This window comes from Triturus cristatus, chromosome 6 (assembly GCF_964204655.1).
Source record: "Triturus cristatus chromosome 6, aTriCri1.1, whole genome shotgun sequence".
NCBI lineage: Eukaryota > Metazoa > Chordata > Amphibia > Caudata > Salamandridae > Triturus > Triturus cristatus.
Window position 1 is genome coordinate 47,002,597 of NC_140589.1, and position 23,601 is coordinate 47,026,197.

Here is a 23,601-nt window from a genome sequence, read left to right on the forward strand (position 1 = left end):
TACACTCTATGTCACTCTACTATAAAACACTGCACTCTACGAAGGTCCACTCTGCAACACTGCACTCTCTGCCACTCTACTCTATGTCACTGCACTCTACGCCACTGCAATCTACTCTACACCACTCTACTCTATGCGACACTATGTCAATTCACTCTACTCTATTATACACTCTATGCCACTCTTCTCCTCATCACCCCAGGCCACTGCTCTCTAATCTGCAACACTGCACTCTCTGCCACTGAACTTTACACCACTCTACTCAACTCTCTACCACTCTATGGCACTGTACATCACTACACACTGTGCCACTCTACTCTGCATCGCTCCACTCTACTCCACTGCACCCTATGCCAATCCACTTTAAGCAACTCTAATCTACTCTGCACTACTGCATTCTATGACACTGCACTCTATGCCACTTTACTGTACTCTGAAACAATCTACTCTATGCCACTGCACACTAGCCCACTTTATTCCACTCTGTGCTATTCCACTCTACACCACTCCATTTTAATCCACTGCAATCCACCCAAGCCACTCCACTCTACTCTCCACCACTCTACTCTACACCACTGCACTCTACACCATTGCCCTCTATGCCAATGCACCACTTTACTCAAAAACCAATACACTCTATACCACTGCACTGTGCACCAGTATACTTAACTCTGCAACACTACTCTGCAACACTGCAGTCTACGCCACTTCACTCTACATCACTGAACTCTATGCCACTCTGTTCTACACTGCACCACTGTACTCTACGCCACTGATCTCTACGCTACTATACTCTGCACCACTCTATGACACTGCAATCTATATCAATACACTCTACACCATTCCACTGTATGTCACAGAACTCTAAGCCAATCTTTTCTACTCTGCAACACTGCACTCTCTGCCACTGAACTCTATGCTACTCTACTCTGCTCAACTCTACTCTGCACCACTGCACTGTATGCCACTGCACCACTATACTCTACACCGCTCTATGCCAATGCACTCTATGCCACTACACTCTATGCCACTGCACGCTACGCCAGTCCACTGTACTCCACTATAATTTACTGTACACCACTGAGCTCTATGACACTGCACTTCATGCCACTTCACTCTACACCTCTCTACTCTACTCTGCATCACTCTACTCTATGGCACTGCACTCTACTTTACTACTGCACTCTGCACCACTCTAGTCTAGGACACTCCACTCTACTCTGCACTGCTCCACTCTACACCAGTGCACTCTGCCCCACTACTCTATACCACTTCACTCTACCCTGCACCACTCCACTCTAAGCCTCTTCACTCTTCTCTGAAACAATCTACTCTACCCTACTGCACTCTATGCCACTGCACTCTACGCCACTTTATGGCATTCCACTCTAAGCTGCGCCACTCTACGCCACTTTACTTTACACCACTCTACTCTATGCCACTGCAATCTATGCCATTCTACTCTGAGCCACTTCACTGTATGCTAACGTATTCTACGCCACTTTACTCAAAACCAATGAACTCTACGCCACTGCATTCTATGCCAACCTACTCTGCACCATTGCACTCTATGCCAGTGCCTAGTACTCCACACCACTCTACTCTATGCCACTCTACTGTATTCTACTCTGTGCCTCTTTACTCTGCACCACTGCAGTCTATGCCACTGCATCACTCTACTCTATGAAACTCTACACCAATGCACTCTATTCCAATGCACTCTATGCCACTACACTCTGCACCACTCTAATCTACTGTACACTACTGCACTATATGACACTTCACTCTATGCCACTTCACTCTTCACCTCTCTACTCTACTCTGCATCACTGTACTCTATGCCAATGCACTGTATTCTACTATGCACCACTGCACTCTTTGTCGCTGCACTCTACATCACTCCAGTCTAAGACACTCCTCTCTGCTTTGCACCACTCCGTGTATGCCAGTGAACCCTACACCATTAGTCTATACCAATCCACTTTACCCTGCACCACTCAACTCTATGCCTCTTCACTGTACTTGGAAACAATCTACTCTATACAACTGCACACTGTTCCACCACACTGTACGCCACTCTATGTCGCTCCACCTTATGAAGCGCTACTCTACCTCACTTTACTCTACTCTGTACCACTCAACTCTATGCTACTGCAATATAAGCCACTCTACTCTGAACCACTACACTCTACGCCAATGTACTCTGCACCAATATACTCAAAACCAATGCATTTTGTGAGATGTTGGCCTGATATATGCTGTCCACTAGTTATAGTGGGCACCTTGTATCAGTCTAAACAACCTCTTATTGGTTATAGGTTAAAGACAACCTTTATTGAAAGCTATCCTAGTGGTAGCTATGGAGAGCAGCCTTCAGGCTAAGTCTTGAAGGAATGTAAAGCAGCTTGTTTTACCAGTCTATAATTTCTTGAGTCACTAAATGAAAGATATCCACACCAGGTATATATATAAAATATATGTATTTATTACTAAACACACCCTCCTAGTCTCTTTATGAGACTAGAGGTCAAAACACATAAGTTACACTTCAATAATCACAGTAAAATAGCACAAATACACGTCAGGCCCTAGGGGCGAGCCAAACCATATACTAAAATAGTGGTATAAGAATCACAACTTAACTAGACACAAGGCCTAAGGCCTGTAGAATCGCTGAGACCCCAAGGAACCACCCAAGGTAGTGACACAGGGGACCCACGGGGGCCATGTGCAGTGTGTGAACACAGCCGCGAGCTCCCGTTAGCTTCTATGGGGAAAGTCGCGGTTAGATTTTTTAAGATTAGGGACACTTAGAAATCAATCAGGACCAAACCCTTTTGGACTTAGGAGGTTCTAGGGCTAGCACCCACGGGAGCACTGGAGTAATCGTGTTACTTCACCCAGGTAAGCCGGGTGCATAGGTGTCTTTTGGTGTCGGGTCGCGTCGTCGATTTCAATGGGAGCTGGCGAAGAAGTGCTGCTGCCGTGAAGATGCGAAGTGTGCAAAGAGATCCAAGCCTGGATCAAAGATGAGAAGAACCTGAAAGCAGAGGGGACAGAGTCTGGGTCACTAGTCAGTGACCAGGAAGGCAATGGACAGATGCCCACCGATGTCGGGTGATTTCAGGTGAAAGATGTGAAGCTTGACTCTTCAGCCACGAGGTCCGAGAGGCGTTGAGGACAACCAGGAGCTGGATTCGAGCTGTCCAATGAAGGATGTCGAGTGCTGCAGCATCGGTGCCTGGATTGGACACAACAAGCCTTGGCAACAGCAACCCATGCAGAAACGAGAAAGATGCTTTGGCGCAGACCAGCAAGGTCTGTGGGACTCACCACTTGGTACAGACTTGGGGCACGTCTGGAGCAACCAGGGAAGACCAAAGAAAATCAAAGTTATCCCACCAGTCAACGGACCAGGGATCGCGAAGGGACTTCAAGACTAAACACAAAATGGCGGCCCACCGGTCACTCGGAATGACCAGGCCGACAATCTTCAGTGCATTCAGTGCTCGAGGTGGGGGCTAAAAGTCAGCCCAAGCACGACTTCAAAAGACGTCGAGAAGTCAATGCACTTGCAGAAATGCATGGTGAACAGAAGTTCCGGTTCCACGCTACTCACGTGGGCTGCGGGTCTTAGCTTTGCTGGGGACTCGGGTCGGCCTCTGAGATGTCTGGAAATCCTCTTTCTGGGCTGCAAATAGTTCTGAGTCTGGCGGGAGCTTCAATGATGCAACCGGCAAATTGTTTCTTTGGTGCCTGCCAAGCAGGGGAGTCACTCCTTGAACCCAAGGGAGATTTCTTCAGTCCTCTGGTCTTGAGCAGAGCGTCGAAGGTCCAGGATTCAGCTTCAGAGTTTCGTCCAGGGTAATCTAAAGTTCTGGTTACAGAGGTTCCTTACTTATACCTAAGGAAGGGGTTGGGCTAGCTCTAGGGACCCACCTATGGGAGGGTTTGGAAAGAGGGGTGGCTACACCCATTTCCTTTGTCCAATTTCGCGCCAGAGCAGGGGCTGGAAGCCCCTGAACCAGTTTGAGCTGGACTATGCACAGGGACACCAAATGTGCCACCAGTGCAGGACTTCAAATCACTCAGAGGGTGCTCCCACCCAGCCCCAATACACATAAGCCTGTCTGGGAGGTGGTTACACCTCCCTGTGACAGGAAACCTATTGTCCAGGCCTCCCCTGCCAGAGTTTCAGTCAGCAGTAGGGGGCCAGACTTGTGTCTGTGGCTGCAGCATCCATTTTGTGATGCCAGGGCTCTATGGAGTTTCTACCGGGTATACCAGTGCTGTCAGGTCTCTCCCTCTAGAAGAGTGGATCATACTCCCACACCAGTTACTGGTGTGGGGGTATGATTCCAAGGTGTTTGACACCAAACACGACATGTTTCCGTGGAGCCAGTCCAAAGTTAGCATTTACCGTTTGGGTATAATGCACTTAGGAGTATATGGTCAGGCTGCACTACTGACAACCCCGGAGAAGAGATTCCAAAGGATGCAGAGGGGCTCAGCTCATGCCTGAGCACCCCCTCACATATAACCAAGCACCCTGCCTTCAGGATTGATAAGGCCTGCCATACGGGTGACTGATAGGTTTGTATGTGCAGTATATGGTGAGATATAGTGAACCTATATCTCAGTAAGGGGTGCATGCACCACCTTACTCAGGCTGCAGTAGCAGACATGTGGTGTCATTTTGGGTGGCTTTCCAGGGGTGGCATAATACATGCTTCAGCCCCTGGTAGGCCTCTGGGGTACCTATGCCCTGGGTGCATATTATTCCATATACTAGGGACTTATCAGGCACCTCAGATCCACTCTGAACTGTACCTTAAGTACATGGAATCATTTCAGAGAGGAAGCAGCTAGGCTGGGGCCCTGAATAGCAGGGTCCCAACCAGACTAAAGTCGAATAACAGTGAAACACCAGTAAAAAGTGGGGGTAAACATGTGAAGCAGATCCTACTCTCCTACACAACCCCCCCCCCCCCAAACGCAGGTACATTAAACTAACCTTGACCAGTTGAGTCTTCATGTTCTAAGTGGAAATATCTGGAGAGTCCATCTGCATTGGCATGGTTACTCCCAGGTCTATGTTCCACTGTATAGTCCATCCCCTGTAGGGAATCGGACCACCTGAGCAATTCGGGGTTATCACCCTTCATCTGTTTTAGCCATAAGAGGGATTATGGTCTGTCTGAACAATGAAGTGAGTACAAAATAAGTATGGCCTCAACTTCTTCAGAGCCCAAACCACAGCAAAGGCCTCCCTCTCAATGGCTGACCAACGTTTCTCTCTGGGGGTCAACCTTCTGCTTATGAAAGCTACTGGTTGATCCTGACCTTCATCATTCAACTGTGACAGTACAGCCCCTACTCCCTACTTCTTCTGACAAATGCGCATGCGCGGACGCCCGCACATGCGCATTTCTTGCGAGAAATGCGCATGCGCGGGCGTCCGTGCATGCGCATTTGTCAGAAGAAGTTGAAAATGGAAGAGGGAGCCCCGGAGACGCCGCGCTTCAGGTAAGTTTCTTTACTTATGTATTTATTGTAAATGCGGGGGTTTGATTTAAAAGGAGGGCGGGCGGGAGGCGGGTGGCGCGTAGTGGGGCTACGCGAAGCACGTAGTGTGCGTAGATTTGGGCACACTACGTGCTGCTTCACGTAGCCCCACTACGCCCACTACACCCACCCTTACTTTTTACAGGGGCTCCAAAACATTCCTCAGGTGGAGCAGGTGATCCTCCCAGGTGGAGCTAAAAGCAGCAATATCATCTAGATATGCTGCACTATAGTCTATCAGGCCTGTAAGGACTTGATCCACCAACCTTTGGAAAGTGGCAGGGGCATTCTTCAAACCAAAGGGCATTACCACAAATTGATAGTACCCACTAGCGGTAGAAAATGCTGTCTTTGGCTTTGCATCATCAACTAGTCTGATCTGCCAGTAGCCAGCTGTCAGGTCAAATGTGCTTAGAAACTTGGCTGAGGCCAAAGTATCTATTAGCTCATCTGCCCTGGGGATGGGATAGGCATCAGTCCTGGTGACTGCATTGAAACCCCTGTAGTCTACACAAAACCTCATTTCTCTCTTGCCATCTGTGGTGTGAGGTTTAGGTACCAGGACTACTGGACTAGCCCAAGGGCTAACTGAGGGTTCAATAACTCCCAAATCCAACATCTTTTGGACTTCTGTCCTTATACAGTCCCTGACATGGCCAGGTTGCCTGTAGATCTTATTCGTCATATGCAGACTGTCCCCAGTGTCCACTTCATGAGTGCACCAGGTGGTCTGACTTGGAGTCAGAGAAAACATATGTCTGAACTGGCTGAGAAGTTTTATGCAGTCAGTTTGCTGCTGGGCAGTGAGGCTGCCTGCCAAGGCTACACCATCAACTGACCCATCATCAGGGTTCTGAGAAAGCAGGTCTGGGAGTGGGTCACTCTCTTCCTCCTGTCCTTCATCGGTAACCATGAGCAAGCCCATGTCTGCCCTGTCAACATATGGTTTTAGTCTGTTGACATGAAGTACCCTGTGGGGACTCCTAGGGGTTCCAAGGTCTACCAAGTAGGTGACCTCCCCTTTCTGTTCAACAATTTTATGGGGACCACTCCATTTGTCCTGGAGGGCTGCTGGGGCCGCAGGCTCCAATACCCACACTTTCTGTCCTGGCTGGTAGACATTCAGTACAGCCTTTTGGTCATGCCAGGCTTTTTGTAATTCCTGGCTAGCCTCAAGGTTTTTGGTTGCCTTTTTCATATACTCCGCCATCCTGGAGCGGAGACCAAGTACATAGTCCACTATGTCCTGTTTGGGGGGCCTGAAAGGTAGCTCCCATCCTTCCTTAACCAGACACAATGGACCCCTGATAGGGTGACAAAACAAAAGTTCAAAAGGGCTGTAGCCAACCCCCTTTTGTGGCACCTCCCTGTATGTAAATAAAAGTCAGGGCAAGAGTATGTCCCATCTTAGCCTAAGCTTTTCTGGGAGTCCTTTAATCATGCCCTTTAAGGTTTTTTTTAACCTTTCAACTAAACCATTGCATTGCATTGTGGGTGATTGGGAGTGGTGAACTTATAGTTCACTCCACACTCCTTCCACATAGCAGTTAAGTAACTGGACATGAAGTTTGTACTCCTGTCAGATACTAACTCCTTTGGAAAGCCTACTGTTGAGAATACACCCAAGAGAGCTCTTGCCACCACAGGTGCTGTAGTGGTCCTTAGGGGAATTGCTTCTGGGTACCTGGTGGCATGGTCCACCACCACCAGTATAATCTTGTGCACAGAGGCTGTCTGAGGATCCATGGGACCAACAATGTCAATCCCAACCCTCTCAAAGGGAACCCCCACCACAGGGGGGCCTTTGTGGCCCCTTCTGCCTTGCCACTGGCTTGGCAGGTCACACAGGAGCGACAAAACTCCTTAGTGTCTTCAGACATGTGGGGCCAGTGAAAGAAAGTGAGGGACAAGTCTGTCCCAAGTCTTGTTCTGGCCCAGGTGTCCTGCTAGGGGAATATCATGGGCTGGTATCAATAGGAAGCCCCTACACTTCAGAGGTATAACCAACCTCCTGGATGCACCAGGCTTGGGGTCTCTACTCTCTAGTAAAGGAGTCCATCATCCCAATAAACGTTATGGGTGCCACTAGCATTCCCAGCAGCCTCATCAGCAGCTTGCTTTCTGAGGGGTTCAAAAGAGGGACAGGTTTTCTGCTCCTGGCTCAGATCAGACTTGGAAGAGCCTCCTGTCCCCAAGAACTCAACCTGGTCAGGTTCAAGCTCCTCTGGGACCGTTCCTTCTTCAGGCTCAAGATCATCTCCCTGAGGAGACTGATCTGCATTCTGAGTCAGGTGGGAAGGCACTGCCTTAACCCTACTGCTCCTCCTCTTGGGAGGCACCTGGTCCATTATTCCAGAATCCAGGGCCTGTTCAGTTTTAAACATTTTGGCCTGTAACCTAGTCACAGCAAAGACATGAGCAGGGATCCCTAACATTTCTGCATGTGTCCTGCGCTCCACTTCAGCCCAAGCTGAAGTCTCTAGATCATTGCCAAGCAAGCACTGTACTGGTAGGTCTGCACTTACCACAACCTTCTTAAGGCCAGTTACCCCTCCCCAGGAGAAGTTGACAACTGCCAGAGAATGGTCTGTTCTGACATTGCTAGTATTGGTCACTTGGTACATTTCACCAAGTATAATCTGCCCAGGATCCACAAGATCTTATGTCACCATTGTGACACTTGCTCCTGTGTCCCTGAATGCCAAAGCCTCTATTCCATTTATTAAAGGCTCTTGTCTGTATTTGCCCAGGTTACTGGGACTCACAAAGGGGGACATATCCATGCCCCCATCACAGACTAGAACGGCCTGTGTTGGAACTCTGACTAGGCCAGAGTCCATCTCAGAACCCAGGGTCAACCCTACTACACCCTTCTTCTGGACATTACCACCAATTGTAGCTGTCCTAGGGGGAACAGTTGCCTTAGGGGCAATGGTGGCTGGAGTAGATTCTTTGGACTTGGTGCAATCACTGGTCCAGTGAGTTTTCTGTTTACAAACTTTGCACCATGGTTTCTTTTGGCCTTTTCCCTTGTTAGACTGTGAATCCCCACCTGAAGAAGATGTTTGGGGCCATTGTGAAGACTTCTGGTCTTTACCTTTCTCCCCACCCTTGTCAGAGTTTTTAGGATCTTGCTTCTTGGGTTCACCACCTTGGTTCTGTACCTTCTGCCTCACCCTGGTTCTGACCCACTTGTCTGCCTTTTTCACAATTCTTGGGGAGAGGACAGATCTGAGTCTACCAGATACTGGTGTAACAGCTGATTCTGACAATTATTAAGGATCTGCTCCCTCATAATTAAATTGTACAATCCTTGATAGTCATGCACTTTATTGCCAAGTAACCAACCTTCCAGAGCCTTAGTAGCACAATCTACAAAGTCTACCCAGTCCTGAGTCTGTGCCTTTTGGGTATCCCTGAACTTTAACCTGTATTGCTCAGTGGTTAGGCCAAACCCATCAATTAAGGCACTCTTCAGACTGTTGTAATCATCTGACTCCTCCTCTCTAACAGTGAGGAGTTTATCTCTACCTTTGTCTGCAAAGGAGAGCCATAAGATTGCTGCCCACTGCTCCTGGGGGACCCTTTGTACTTTACAGGCCCTTTCCAGTGCAGTTATCCATTTGTGGATGTCATCCCCACTCTGGTAGGGAGGGACAAACTTATTCAGGTTTCTATGGTCATAAGACCTCTCCCTATCTCTAGGGATGTTGCTGCCACCATGGGACTCTAGTCCCACCTTTTTTCTAGCTCTGTAGAGCTCTAGGGCCTCCCTATCTAGGGCTACCTGCTTTCTTCTGATTTCAAACTGAGCTTCCTCATACTTAAGCAGTCTCTCTCTTCTCTCCTGAGAGGTTTCCCTCCTATGAGAGGAGATTGAGGTCCCTATAGATGAACCAGAATGGTTAGACTCCACTGAGGGAGATCTTGACCTTCTAGGCCCACCACCAACTCTCCCAGGAGGGACAAAGAGGGGTCAATTTTGGTACTCTCCATCACTTTCTAGGGGAATTGGATTTTCCAGGTTCAGATCATTGTCATCTACCTGGCCAGCGTCAGCGGTCAGGTCATGGGTAGTTACACCCCTGGGCCTTTCCTCAGGTGCTGTCCCACCCACTCTGCCTAACCCTTCAGATCCTAAAGATCTGCTAAGGTCATCCAGCCTGAGTACCTCTATGAGATGCTGGGTGGTTGGGCTTTTGCCTGTCTTCAGTTTCCTAGTTGTACACAATGCTCTCAATTCCATGAATGGGAGTTTATCATACTGGGAATCTTGAATCCCATTGGCTTCTGGCAAGAACCTACTGGTTCCTGGCCTTGAAGACATTACTAGTGTGGTGTGGTGTATTGCACTACCTACTCTAGTGTGGCCTACTAAACTCTCTTGAGTTGTAGAAAGGGTGTGCTATCCCTTAACACACAACTCTACATTCAGTAGAACTTGCTGTTATTCTAAAGCTTGTATTATATGTACCTAGGGTACCTTTAGTGGTTTTCAGTTAGTTACTCAATTGAGATTATCTGGTAAAACAATAGCAAGCTGGAATCCCACACGCTGCACACCAATGTGAGAAGTTGGCCTGATATATGCTGTCCACTAGTTATAGTGGGCACCTTGTATCAGTCCAAACAACCCCTTATTGGTTATAGGTTAAAAACAACCTTTGTTGAAAGCTATCCTAGTGGTAGCTATGGAGAGCAACCTTCAGGCTAAGTCTTGAAGGAATGTAAAGCAGCTTGTTTTACCAGTCTATAATCTCTTGAGTCACTAAATGAAAGATATCCACACCAGGTGTATATATAAAATATATGTATTTATTACTAAACACACCCTCCTAGTCTCTTTATGAGACTAGAGGTCAAAACACATAAGTTACACTTCAATAATCACAGTAAAATGGCACAAATACACGTCAGGCCCTAGGGGCGAGCCAAACCATATACTAAAATAGTGGTATAAGAACCACAACTTAGCTAGACACAAGGCCTAGAGCCTGTAGAATCGCTGAGACCCCAAGCAACCACCCAAGGTAGTGACACAGGGGACCCACGGGGGCCGTGTGCAATGTGTGAACACAGCCGTGAGCTCCCGTTAGCTTCTATGGGGAAAGTCGCTGTTAGATTTTTAAAGATTAGGGACACTTAGAAACGAGTCAGGACCAAATCCTTTTGGACTTAGGAAGTTCTAGGGCTAGCACCCACGGGAGCACCAGAGTACTCGTGTTACCTCACCCAGGGAAGCAGGCTGCATAGGTGTCTTTTGGTGTCTGGTCGCATCATCGATTTCAATGGGAGCTGGCGAAGAAGTGCTGCTGCCGTCAAGATGCGAAGTGTCCGAAGAGATCCAAGCCTGGATCGAAGATGAGAAGAACCTGAAAGCAGAGGGGACAGAGTCTGGGTCACTAGCCAGTGACCAGAAAGGCGATAGACAGATGTCCATCGATGTCAGGTGATTTCAGGTGAAATAGGTGAAGCTTGACTCTTCAGCCACGAGGTCCAGGAGGCGTCGAGGACAACCAGGAGCTGGATTCGAGCTGTCCCACAAAGGATGTCGAGTGCTGCAGTGTCGGTGCCCAGATTGGACACAACAAGCCTTCGCAACAGCAACCCATGCAGAAACGAGAAAGATGCTTCGATGCAGACCAGCAAGGTCTGTGGGACTCACCACTTGGTAGGGAGTTGGGGCACGTCTGGAGCAATCAGAGAAGCCCAAGGAAATTCAAAGTTATCCCCTCAGGGACCCACCAGTCAACGGACCAGGGATCGCAAAGGGACCTCAAGATGAAACACAAAATGGCCGTCCACGGGTCATGCGGAATGACCAGGCCGACAATCTTCAGTGGATTCAGTGCTCGAGATAGGGCTACAAGTCAGCCCAACTACGACTTCAAGAAATGTCGAGAAGTCAATGTACTTGCAGAAATGCACGGTGACCAGGAGTTCCAGTTCCACGCTACTCACGAGGGCTGCGGGTCTCAGCTTTGCTGGGGACTAGGGTCGGCCTCTCAGATGGCTGGAAATCCTCTTCCTGGGCTCCAAATACTTTGGAGTCCAGCGGGAGCTTCAATGATGCAGACATGCTTCTTGCTTCTTTGGTGCCTGGCAAGCAGGGGAGTCACTCCTTGAACCCAAGGGAGATTTCTTCAGTCCTCTGGTCTTGAGCAGAGCGTCGAAGGTCCAGGATTCAGCTTCAGAGTTTCGTCCAGGGTAATATAAAGTTCTGGTTACAGAGGTTCCTTACTTATACCTAAGGAAGGGGTTGGACTAGCTCTAGGGACCCACCTATGGGAGGGTTTGGAAAGAGGGGTGGCTACACCCATTTCCTTTGTCCAATTTCGCGCCAGAGCAGGGGCTGGAAGCCCCTGAACCAGTTTGAGCTGGACTATGCACAGGGACACCAAATGTGCCCCCAGTGCAGGACTTCAAAGCACTCAGAGGGTGCTCCCACCCAGCCCCAATACACATAAGCCTGTCTGGGAGGTGGTTACACCTCCCTGTGACAGGAAACCTATTGTCCAGGCCTCCCCTGCCGGAGTTTCGGTCAGCAGTAGGGGACCAGACTTGTGTCTGTGGCTGCAGCATCCATTTTGTGATGCCAGGGCTCTATGGAGTTTCTACCGGGTATACCAGTGCTGTCAGGTCTCTCCCTCTAGAAGAGTGGGATCATACTCCCACACCAGTTACTGGTGTGGGGGTATGATTCCAAGGTGTTTGCCACCAAACACGACATGTTTCCGTGGAGCCAGTCCAAAGTTAGCATTTACCGTTTGGGTATAATGCACTTAGGAGTATATGGTCAGGCTGCACTACTGACAACCCCGGAGAAGAGATTCCGAAGGCTGCAGAGGGGTTCAGCTCATGCCTGGGCACCCCCTCACATATAACCAAGCACCCTGCCTTCAGGATTGATAAGGCCTGCCATGGGGGTGACTGATAGGTTTGTATGTGAAGTATATGGTGAGATATAGTGGCTCTCTAGGGGTGGCAAAATACATACTTCAACCCCTGGTAGGCCTCTGGGGTACCTATGCCCTGGGTACATAGTATACCATATACTAGGGACTTTTAAGGGCACCTCAGATCCAATCTGAACTGTACCTAAAGTACATGGAATCATTTTAGAGAGGAAGCAGCTAGGCTGGGGCCCTGAATAGCAGGGTCCCAGCCAGACTAAAGTCGAAAAACAGTGAAACACCAGCAAAAAGTGGGGGTAAACATGTGAAGCAGATCCTACTCTCCGACAACCATTACACCACTGCTCTCTACACCAACAACTCTGCACCACTGCACTCTATGCCACTATACTCTAATGTGCAACACTACTCCACTGCACTCTACGGCACTTTATTCCACTCTACTGTACGCTACTACTCTCTACAACACTCTGCTATACAACACTCTAATCTATGCCACTGCACTCTACATCAATGCACTCTACGCCAATGCACTCTACACAACTGCACTCTATGACACTCTACTCTGCAAGACTGCAGTCTCCGCCACTAAACTCTATCCTACTCTACTCTGCACCACTCAACTCTATGCCACTCAATTGCACTCTACCCTAATGCACTGTACGCCACTACACTGTATGCCACTCTACTCCACTCTGCGCCAGTCCACCCTATGCCACTCCACATCATTGGACTATACATCACTGCAATGTACGCGGCACCACTCTAGTCTACTCTACTCTGCACTAATCTAAGCTACGCCCCTCTACATCACAGCACTTGATGCCAATGCACTCTACACCACTTTATTTAAACCCAGTGCACTCTACGCCAATGCACTCTAAGCCAATCTACTCTGCCACACTGTGCTTCACACCACTTTAATCTAGGCCACTCTATGACACTGCATTCTATGATGCTCTACTCCTTTAAACCCGACTCCACTCTACTCCACTGTATGCCAATCCACTCTAAAGCCCTACTCCATCAATGCCACTCTACGGCACCACTACACTCCATGAAGCTCTACACAACTCCCTCCACATCACTCCATGCCACTTTATTCCACTCTAATCTACGACACACTACTACTCTCTACTAATCTCCACTACTCCAAGCAATACCACTGCACACCATGCCACTCCACTCTCTGACACTCCACGCAACCCCACAACATACCACTCCAATCTATGCCACTCCACTCTGTACACTCTATTCTGCTCCATGCCACTCCACTCTGACACCCTATGCCACTCCACGCTGCAACACTCTATGCAACTCCACACCATACCACTCCAATCTATGCCACTCCACTCTGTACACTCTACTCTGCTCCATGCCACTCCACTCTGACACCCTATGCCACTCCACGCTGCAACACTCTATGCAACTGCACACCATTCCACTCCAATCTATTTATAAGCATGGTAGCAAGAAGCACCCAAACAATTACCGGCTAATTGCATAACTAGACGTAGAGGCTGAATACTTTGCAGGCATAATCTTGGAAGAGTTAACAACATGGGCAGCTGAAAAATCTATTATCCTGATTACTCAAACAGGATTCTGCAGAGGCCAAGGTACCACAACTAACATCATGGCATTGTCCCTGTTGATGGGACAAGCCAAAGAGACCAAGTCACCCTTATATCTCACGTTCATCGACTACACAGCTGCTTTTGACCATATAGATCGCAACAAACATTGGCAGAAATTAAGCCATTGGGGAATACCGAAACATCTCTTAGACGTTCTAATATTACTTCATTCCAATACATGGATCAAATTTAGACTTGGCACAGGAACACACCTTTCGAAGCCTATCAAGACAACGAAAGGATTAAAACAAGGGTGTTTACTGGCCCCCTTCCTATTTAATCTCTTTCTAGCTGACCTACCGGGGAACTAGACAAATCTTCCAACCATGCGCCCAAACTGGGGTCAATCACCCTTTCCAACTTACTATATGCAGACGACTTAGTATTAATAAGTCGAACCCCAATGGGGCTTCAACATCTCCTGGACGTCGCATATATTTTTTCTGTAAGAAACGCCCTTCAAATAAACTTTAAAAAGACCAAGGCTATGGCTGTGAATTACAGGAAAAAAAGGGAAGTTTGTTGGTACCTGAACGGAGAGAAAATAGACCTGGTAAATACTTACAAATATCTGGGAGTAATCCTGGACCCAAAAAACACGTCTAAGCCACAACTTGAATCCCTACGAGGGAAGGCGACTATGATCCATCTAGCCATCAAATCATTAAAGGCCAAACTTCCGGACCTAACACTTCAACCTCTCCTTCAAATACTACGTGCAAAATTACAGCCGACCCTCACTTACGGAAGCGAATCCCTACATGGGAAGGACGCCACTCTATTATTCATAGTAACGGCCAAAGCATACAGGGCCATTTTCAATCTCCCCAAATACGTTTCTCCTGCTCAGATCCGGTTGGAATTTGGTATAATCAAACAGACAATAGGAAGGCGGAGTGCGTATGTAGAGACTTGGCACAAGATTCGCACTGCTGAGACTGCCACCTTAAGCTCCAATGTATGGGGGGAGCTATTTAGACATCAAAAATCTTTGGCCAGAGACTATCTACTCGAATCACTTCAAGTCTTGGGCTTGATTGACTTATGGGAAACTCCAACTGATCACCTTTCTTTTTAAAAAATCGCAAAGAAATCGGCACAAATCATTTCAGCAATTGAAGACAAGAATGATCTAGCGAAAAGAGCCCATGGCTGGACAACGCTGGGTGATTATGGGCCAGTACAACCACAAGCATACCTTACTACTGGCATGAAAATAAAAACTAAAGAAAAGTTTCTGAAACTACGTCTTGGAGTAATTCCTATACTCCCACACTTGCCACCCTGGGAGAGGAAGAACTCCTTAGAGCAGTGTCGACTGTGCAAAACTGGCAAGGAGGACATTGTCCACGTCATCTGCATCTGCACCAAACTAAATGATTTAAGGAGTCATCTACTACGTCCATTCTTCAACCAGCATGGCGTGCGGACTTGCAGACAAGCTGTAAAACTGTGTTTTAACCCGAAGCACATTAAACTGAATTGCCAGGTTATAAAGTTCTTTGATCTAATGGGAAAAAGACTCAAGAGACTTGATGATAACTAAAAAACCTTTCTAACTGATCTAAGATATTCTTTTAAAGTAATGTATTAATGACTTTTTAAACATTTTTTCTTTCTTTTGATGTTTTACAATATTTGTAAAGATTTTAATTAATCATGCACAAATAAACAATTATCTTATTTTATCACTCCAATCTATGCCACTCCACTCTTTGACACTCTACTCCACTCCGCTCCATGCCACTCCACTCTATGACACCCTATGCCACTCCACGCTGCAACTCTCTATGCAACTCCACACCATACCACTCCACTCTATGCCATCCACTCTATGACACCCTATGCCACTCCACGCTGCGACACTCTATGCAACTCCACACCATACCAGTCCAATCTATGCCACTCCATTCTGTGACACTCTACTCCACTCCGCTCCATGCCACTCCACTCTATGACACCCTATGCCACTCCATGCTGCAACACTCTATGCAACTCCACACCATACCACTCCACTCTATGCCACTCCACTCTATGACACCCTATGCCACTCCACGCTGCGACACTCTATGCAACTCCACACCATACCAGTCCAATCTATGCCACTGCATTCTGTGACACTCTACTCCGCTCCATGCCACTCCACTCTATGACACTCTATGCCACTCCACTCTGCGACACTCTACTGCACTCTATGCCACTCCACTCTACAACACTCTACTCTACTCTATGCCATTCCACTCTACTACACTGCTCCATCCTATGTACTGAATGCGGCAGCTCGACTTGTTCCGGACACTTCCAAATGTCCGTCAGCTGCTAAGGCCCTCAACGCTCTCCACTTGCTTCCGGTGGTGCGCCGCGTCCAGTTTAAGTCCCTATGCATCATCCGTAGGGCAATAAACAGTAGAGGTCCTCTGTTGCTACGATCACTAGCCTCTTTGTATGTGCCCAGCAGGCCTCTGAGATCAGCCTCTGCCCACCTACTCAGGGTTCCCAGGATTAGGAGATCGCACTGGGACGGTCGCTCCACATCTTTTCTGACGTTCAAGCTTTGGAACTACCACCCACTCAACTTCGCCTTTTGGAGCAAGAACTCCCCTTCCCCAACACTTTAAAGAACTTGCTATTCAGGGGGTAATCTCATCCCAGGGCTGTTCTATGGTGGCTGTGAAAGCGCTGGGAGGCCTACAGGTAGCCAAGCGCTTTACAAAAACTGCAAACCAGAATAGAATAGAATGCCACTACACTCTGCAACAATCTACTATGCTCTACGCCACTCTAGTCTACAACAGTCTACTCTACTCCATGCAACACCCTCTATGCCACTCCACTACACTCTACTCTCTGACACTATACTCCACTGTGACACTCTACTCCACTCTGCGCCACTTAACTCTATGACACTCTATGCCCTTACACTCTACGACACTCTACTTCCTCCACAGCACTCTACACCACTCCACTCTCTGCCACTAGATGACATTCCACTTCTCTCCACTCCACGCTACTCAACTTTACTCCACCTCCTTACTCTCTATGTCACTCCATCACACTCCACTCTACTCCACAACACTATACTTTACAACACTCTACTCGACTACACTCTCCTTTACACCACTATATTTAGCCATGCTGAAATGCAGCCATGCTGGTGTACAACATGGTTAAGATATATTGGAAAAGCCAATAGCTCTTGCATCGGTAAGACCTACTGGCTTTGCCAATGCTTGTTTTGTGAAAAGACAACGGCCCAGGGATGGGGAATTCCAAAAGTTGAGATGTGAGGCAGGGAGACTCCTGTGCTGCGAAACCGAGGGAGGAGCAGACAGCTAAACAAGCCTTCTTGCCGGGGTGCCTGCTGCCTGAAAGAAATGCAAATGTGCTTAGCTGGTCAATCTACAAATGAAAAGGGAGCTCGGAAGCCGGTATTGGTTTTAATTGAGTTTAATTGATAGAATCACTTCAAGCTTCGATATGACAGTGAAATATTGTTTTTGAGGGGTATTTGCATGGGAGTCACCAACTGAGCTGTGAAGTGTGTGCTTTTAAAGGACAGTTATATTAAAAAATGTACACTACGTGCAATCGTAGAATTACTAAAAATCTATATTTGAAAGAACTTTTTTTATCTTAAACATTTTTGGGCATTTTGTAAGCAGCTTATCCTATACTGTGCAAGTTTCAAATACTGAGTTACATATTCACAGTGGGTTCTGTCACAGACTGGGACCCCGAAGCACTAAAAATACCCACGTCACTATCCTTCACTGCACCAACCGGGATTCAGGTTTGTGGCTCTGTGGCCTCAGACACAGACCTCAGCAGGGCCTCAACTAATAGAGGATTCATAATGTGCGATAGTGCATTTCCCACTGATTAACTTAACTTGCATTTATTTTCCATTTCATGTGCATTATTTTATATGAAGTTACCTGAAGGTGAAAGACCAAAGAAAGTTGCAGGATATTATCTACTGGCGGTCGCCAGTAGATAGTTATAGTTAGGACCGTGTTTCTATAGGAAATCTCAAAATTCTATTTTGAATAACTTTGGCGCCGGTTGACGAATCTTCGCGAAATTTTTAAAACTAATGGGGCGCTCCGCTCAGCTCCTACCCTGAAAGTCTCAAAGGGATTCGTCAAGCGGGGGCCGAGAAAAAAGGGGGGTCCCAAAACGCGTTTTCCCCATGCATTTTCCCATAGGACCTTTAGTCGAAGGTACAGCCTGAACGGCTGAACAGAATTACTTGAAATTTGGCAGAGAGGTAGTCCTCAGGTCAGGGAAGTGCCTTTTGCATATATGGAGTCAATCTGTTCAGTATTTCCAGAGAAAATTGCATTTAAAAGCACATACATATCTATAGCCGGCACCGTGCGCGCACCGTGTGCGCACCCTAACGTGCGCGAGCGTAGTTCTGATTGGTTGTTACATGTCAGTCAACATTCGAATCGGTCGAAATCAGGAAGTGTCGGCCGCCATTTTGTTTGTTTTCAGTGCGAGAGTGGAAAAGGAAGGTGGCGAACGTGAAAAGGGGGCAGGGTAGAGAGTTCCTGACCCCCTAGCCTTGGTCAGGGGGTCCCTGAAGGACCCCAAAGGCAGAAAAAAACATTTTAATTTTTTTTTTTTTAAATCCCGGGGGTGCGCGCACCGTGCGCGCACGGTGAAAAACCATAAAAAAAATATATAATTTTTAATACATCGTTTATTGAAAAATAAATATATAAAAAAAATAAAAATACATACATAACTTAGCATTTAAAAAACCATACAAATTCACTGAAAAAACCATAGGTTTCACACATGTTATAGTTAGGAATTAGCATTTAAAAAACCTTGCAAATTCACTTAAAAAACCATAGGTTTCACACATGTTATAGTTAGGTGGATATTTCACTCGTAAAAAACCAATGAAATTCCCCCGTTATAGTTACTTCAGATAACTATAACTCGCGCGACCGCCACTCTATCACAAGGATGATGTCATCAGTGATGTCAAGAGTGATGCCACTGACCATGTCAAGAGTGATGTAATATGTGACGTCATGAGCAGATGATTGCGGGCGCGCGAGTTATAGTTATCTGAAGTAACTATAACGGGGGAATTTCATTGTTTTTTTACGAGTGAAATATCCACCTAACTATAACATGTGTGAAACCTATGGTTTTTTAAGTGAATATATATATATATATATATATATATATATATATATATATATATTTTTTTTTTTTTTTAGCTAGGCCTTTGACCCCGGCCCCCTGCTCACTCACCCCCCCCCCACCCCCCCCCACTGAGCATCAGCGTCACAGTTCTCATACTTTTTTATGTACTTAGACTGAAGGGTAGAAGAGATGAAATGTGGAAGAGAAACAAAAAGCAGATCTCAAGATGGAAAATTAAAAAAGCAAGAATGCCGCTGCCCGCGTCCCAAGCAGTGGGACATCAGCAGGGCAGCATTCTAGTGGCCGCCCGTCGGAGCCTTCCCCCCCTTGCTGCCTCGCGCGCGAGGCCTACGCCCACCTGGAAAAAACCACCTATCGCGTGGAGCTGGAGGCGGGCTGGGGGGGGGCGGGGGGTGCGGCTTACTCCCTACTTAGTGGGCTCCCTCGCCCAGTTCCTCCTCTGTCTCCTGCGCGCCGCACCAGCCTGGACACGCGTTCACGTCGGTACTCGGATCGGCCCCCCACCTCCTCGCGTCGTCGTGCCTTCCGGGAGATCTTTACGCCGGTAAGTCTTGCTAACCTCTCCCACCCCGGCCCTGTCCCTGGGCATGACCAGGTTGACGGGGCCCTGTGGCCCGGATGGCCATGGGTGTGGGGGGCGCAAGCAGTGGCCCGTGTCCCTGCGGGCAATACGGGGAAGAGTTGGGTGTCAGGGTGCGATTGCGGGGTGGCAGAGCGAGTGGGGGGTCACTCGGGGACCGGGCCATGCGGAATGTTGCGAGTGTTGCGCCGGGGCTGAACACGTGGCTCCGGTGCCGTCGCGTCGCCCGGCGATGGTGTGGGTGCCGCCTCTCCCCGCCCCGTGGCATGCGCGGGATATCGTGGCGGGAAACGCATGAGCGTACCTCTACGCGTTGAACGCTCACAGAACGCAGGCGAGCAAAGTTGGGATTTCGTGATTGAGGCCGCCGGGTGCCCCCCCCCTCGAATGGGTGGTTCGCGGTAGTGTGGACCACCGTGTTAGGTGGCCGCGCGGCACAAGTGCTGCCCGAGCAGACTCACTCACCTTGATACAACTGCGGCTGGGGGTTCGCTGAGCGCTGCCTCGCTCCTCTCTGGGCTATAAGTAGGTGCCGCTGCGGTGCATGCCATTTTTGGTTACTGGGCGCAAGCAGTCGGGGTTTTACGAACACCTGGGGAGAGGAGTTGGCCTAACGGCTAGGGCGGTCGCTCGAACCTGGGGGACCGGGTTCGAGCCTCGGCAATGGCGCTGAACATCCTGTGATTCTTGCCAAATCACTTAATCATCCCGTGCCAAACAAAAAGGAGGAATGCACCCTCATGTAACATTACTGGTGCGTTAATAGTGCCCTGATACCCCACACCGGGTCATGTTCGCGTTAAATGAAACTCCGTAATTTTGCCAAAGTGTAGTTCCCTCACGTTTAGAAGCATTGCGAGCAGAGCGAATGTGGGGAGCGGGCGGCGCATCGGCGTAGGTGCGGCGGAATTGGGGGTCAAGCGTCGCGGTGGGGTGTAGGATGAGAGCCTAGGGAGCGAGGACCAGCTGCTGCCTGCGAGGGTAAGAGGGTTCCTTGTGGGGCACGCGGGCACGGGTTCGATTCGGAAGCCCTCCTGTGCCGCTTTCTCGGCGTGGATAGCGTAACCTGACTGCAGCTGTATTTGGCTTTGGAGCTGGGGGGCAGGGCTCGAGGCGACCCCCGGCGCTGGCTGGGGAATCCATTTTGCAGGGCCGCAGTTTGCGGGCGAGAGCAGTGGGCCTAACGGCTGAGGCGGCCATGACGCTTAACATCCTGTGATCCTGGCCAATTCACGCAACCCCCCCCCCCCCAAGCATATCCGAGCGAGCGTGTCCTCACGTATATAACGCAACTAGTGCTGTGTAAAGCGCTGCGAGTATATAGCATGGTGCCTGGGCCGGGTAACGCGTCCAGCCACCCAGCAGCACCTCCTGGCAGCTGGGCAATTTTCATAAACCGGGTTGCCCTCGTGTCCCCTGTTTCATGCTTCCGGTGTAACGAGGTGCACGCGAGTGAAGGGCTGCCTCATCGCTTGGCCGGGTGGTCGTTCTTGAGGCGGGTTTCGTGTACCACGGGGTCCGGCAGGGAGGGCCGGGCTTGCACAGCGGGGGGGGCAGCGGGGGATGCACTAAGGATTACGAAATAGCGATGGCGCGGGGGCGCACGGGCGCACTTCCACGTTGAGTCCCAGGAACGGGATCTGCCCCCCCCCTCCCCCCCCCCCCCCCTTCGTTCTTGGGTGGTAGGGCCAAGGCGCTAGGCCCATCTCTGCCGCAATTGCTAGGGCTGCCCCCGCCAGGGCAAAGCCGGCGCACTGGGTGCTTGCGAAAGGGGTCCAGGCTTGACTACTTCTCCTCCTTCCAGGGCTGGTAGCTGCTACGTTGCTGTGTGTACGCTTGATGCTGGCCATTGTACTAATCACCGTTCCTTTTCCAATTACAGATCGGTGAAGGAACGCCCGCGCGTGTAGGGCTAGGAACGAGGCAAAGGCGCTAAAAGGACGCACGTAGCTGTACTGTCGGAGCATCGCCATGGAGAACATCGGGACACCGGGTCCACTGTTCTCCCAGGACACGTCGGTTGAGGAGACTCAGTCGAGCGCACCACAGGAAGGGGTTTGGGCGGACTTTATGGCGTTCGCCCGAGAGAAGGGCACGGCTTGGGCCCAAGGTTTTCTGGAGGGTCGCAGGGCGGAGGATTCGGGCGTTGTCGTAACTCCGAGGGCGCCCCAGCCCTATCCGGGTCTGAGCCTTGGAGATCCACCCGGGTGCGCAAGCCCACATCAAAGGACATGCCGGAGGCCCAGCCGGCCAGGAAACGGCAGGCGACCGCACCACGCTCCGGCCCCCCCGGTGGTCGCACCAACACCGCTACACGAGTCGGCCACAGGACTAACTGACTTGGCCCAGATGGGTAAAGCCATGGACCAGATGCTTGGCCTCATGGCTGTTTTTCAGAGCCGCCTCGACGCACTGGCCGCACCACCAGCACCGGCCCTCTCACCGGCGCAGGCGCCCGTACTACAAGTTTGGGCTGGCTAGAGCTCAACCACTGAACGGAGCATTGGTGAGCGGGGGGGAGCGCTGGGGTTGTTAACACCAGGGGAGGCCGGCCCTTCCGCAAACACGGCGGCAAGCACCCCCCCGGCGGGTGCTGCGGCACCCCCCCCCCCCGCCCGCACAGGCGGTTACCATACCACCCGCCCCCGCTGCCGCGGAGCCTGTGCCCGTTGCACCTACAGTTGTGGCGGCCTCCGGAGGGGAGGGTGCAACCCAAGTCCAGAAGCCCCTAGTTACACAGGCACCGCTGGCATCAGGCCGTTGCTCCCTGGCGTGGTTGGTGCCGCAGGCCGCAAAGGAAGGGATCTGGAGGAGGGAATATATAGACATCCTAACATTAATTATGCATGGGTCAGCTGGGGCAGACACGAGGAAGATGGGCCGCAAGGAGGAGGAGAGGGTCAGGTACCAGCGGTGGCCGGACAAGACCATCGAAAACTGGACATCTGCATTCAATATATTGGCAGCGGTTATAGTACAGAAATTCCCCGAGCAGAGCGAGGCCCTAATGCAGTACGCCAGCACCATACAAGAGGAGGCGAGGCTCTCTGGGGGGTTAGGGTGGTTCTACTATGACCAAGATTTCAGGAAAAGAATGGCCTTATGCCCAGACTTGGGGTGGGACCAGAAAGAAATTCAGCTTTGGGTAGAACACATGTGCCGCCCCACCAGGGAGAAGAAGGACCAGGGATATAAAGGGCAGGGTGAGGCAGCTGACAAAAGGAAAGACTACTCCCCCAAGCGCTCCTTTAGGCAGCCTTTTCGGGGTGGCAGGGGGCGGGGCCAGCGGCAGGGCAAGAGATTCAATTCTGGGACGTGCCGCCTTTACAATGGGGGCAATTGCACCTGGGGCAGGTCATGTAAGTTCACACACAGCTGCAGCAAGTGCGGCGCGCAGCACCCCGCTTCTTCCTGCTCCTCCAGCCAGAGCGCCCCACAGCCCACAGCAGCACCCAGGAATGACGCCCGCATCTGAGACCACACCCGGGCCCTCCCCCTTCCCGATAGCACCCCGCCCTCCCACACCAGTCATGCACCCCGCTTTCCAAGGCTCACCACAGAGCGACATGGCCCCTGTCAAAGGTCCTTCACCCGTCATCCTGGAAAATATCCTTCCACTCATTAGGAGGTATCCACTGCTCAGGGACAGACCGCTCCTGGCGGGGGGGTTTATCGATGGTTTCAGGATTCCCTACAAGGGGCCGATGGAGTCTAGGGATGC